Genomic DNA, 2390 nt, shown 5'->3' with positions numbered 1-2390 from the left:
AGACCCATGGTTGATATCACAGTGCCTAAACCAGTTTTTATATACAGTGTAAGCCTGGAAGTGGAACATTCGAAAATTATCAAAATACTTTTACCATAGCTCAACAAAGTATGAAAAAGTCATGGTTGCCTTCAGGCTGTCTTTATGGTTGTGACGTTGGACCCGTTACGTATGTATATATATGTATATATTGTACTATTCTTAGTTAGCGTATTGTCTGTCTTGTCTTAATGTTGGTTTATAATGGAGCACTGTAACAAAAAATAATTTCCCCCAGGGATCAATAAAGTATTCTGATTCTGATTCTGATGGTTACACATGAACAGAACACGGACATAATGATAGCACTTCTTTATTTGCAGATTTGGTTTCACTGTGGTTTTGTTTTACTGGGACACAGACACTCCCGCTCCGCTGTCACGTCTGCTCTCCTCCCCTCCGACTGTCACAATCACCTTCACATCCCAGCACACCTGTTCACCCCGCCCCTGCGCTGCCCCGGGAGCTCACTGCGTCACTCCTCCTCTGCAGCCGGCCAGAGACCACGCCCAGAGCCACAATGGTTTTCTTTAAAAAAGGCTAAAATAATATTCTATTCCACATGCTGAAGCTTCCTTGTGTAAGGTGCTCAAGCCCAAGTTGCTACTGATGCATCTATTGAAGTGTGTGCAAATGTTAGAAAGTGCTTAGACACAAATAAAAATGCTGTGTGAATGTTTGTGTGAATAAGACTTGGCATGCTCAACTGAGTAGAAAGTACCAGTCCATTTGAAAAAAGAAAAGAAAAAAAGCAAATGCAATATTCTAACATAACCATACCCCCATCACATATTTATACTTGTGGTCTGGGGTAATTCTAAACAAATTTGGTAGACCTAAGTATGAATAAAAAGCAGTTACTGAATGATGGATTTCTGCATGAGATGTTTGTATGCAGGGTTTATCCACAGATTGGTGTGAATGTGCTCTGATGTCTTGGGCACTTTATGGTGTATTTTCCCACTGGTGAGGTCACTGCCATCAAAGAGTGTATTGGTGCGTGGCGTATGTTCAATTCTTTTTTTTTTTTTGTATGTTCAAATCAACAGTTGCCTGAAAGCATTTGTTTGGAGTATGTTTGATCTGCAGCATTGTTTAGTTAGTTGTTCAGGTAAGTAACCACCACATGAATGCTAAGACCCTAGGTGTCCTAAATGAATGCGTGGCTAACAAGCTATTATATCATGTGTATGTAGTTTTATTGTTGAGACTAATGGTTTTGGCTGGCACTAGAATTACTGGACGAGCCATGCTTAAATTATTTACATATTAAGAAAAACTTTGTAAACTACATTGCTATTCTTAAAACCCGTAAATGTAATTGTAATGTAATGCAAGCACAAGTCATTTGGTGCTTTACTTCTTGGCTTCACATTTCTAAACATGCACGGTGATGTGAAAATGGCTGCAGGCATGGACATTTTTTGGGGGGCATGATTCTGAATAAATGGCCCATTTTAAGAAGTAAAACTGGCACTGTGTGTTTTGAACACAGGTCTGAGAGGTCCACAGACTGTCCTCAAAGTGCCTGCCAAATGACAGGGATGGATCGCTGTGATTGTGTTCACCTCCAACTTTGAAGTCCAACAAATGCTTAAATCTTACATACTTTGTGCTGCCACACAGCAGTGCCCATTGCTTCAACTTTGGCTTTAAAAAACACTTTTTCAAGTGCCTATTTGCTAGTTCATCACGAGTCTGCTGTGGCAGCTTGGGGAAATCGAAAGTGCCCCCATATGTTCCTGCAGATTTATTGAGAAAGTGTAACATGCTGCCATGCTGTCCACAACTGGGGTGAAAAATAGGAAGGCGGAAACATCCTGGAAAAGATGAAGCGGTTATTGGAAATTGCTGATGTTGGCAGTGGTAGAGTAGATTCAGGAAAAGAAAAATGTGTCACAGGCACACAGGGGATGATTAGTTACCCCAAGAATGTGAATTATATGCCTTGTGGGGGCAGTGCCTGTGGATACTGTATCACTTTAACAGCCTTCGTCAGTTCTAGGCCAATAATGCATCTTGTCTAAAACAGTTTAGCATCAATTACATTGCAGAACTAAATATCCTCCTTCCTATGAATGCTGTAATACTCCTTATATGCAAAAAAGCAAACAAAAAAAATAATATAAAAAATGTAAGTTTTAAATCAGGGACATTTTGGACAAAGATTTTTTGCCCTATAGTGATATAGGGCAACGCTCAATTTTACTGAGTGTTGAAAAACTAGATATAAAAGAAGAATTCCTTTATGAAAGAAAGAAAGAAAAACCCAGAAAACAGTGTCAAACTCTGCTGCAACATATTGTTACATTAGCAACTTTTCTTTATTATTTCTTTTTATGATGCCACTG

This window comes from Perissodus microlepis, chromosome 19 (assembly GCF_051167445.1).
Source record: "Perissodus microlepis isolate ML-2025 ecotype Zambia chromosome 19, ASM5116744v1, whole genome shotgun sequence".
NCBI classification, from domain to species: domain Eukaryota; kingdom Metazoa; phylum Chordata; class Actinopteri; order Cichliformes; family Cichlidae; genus Perissodus; species Perissodus microlepis.
The sequence above is the reverse complement of the archived record's forward strand: the minus strand, read 5'-3'. Positions refer to the sequence as shown.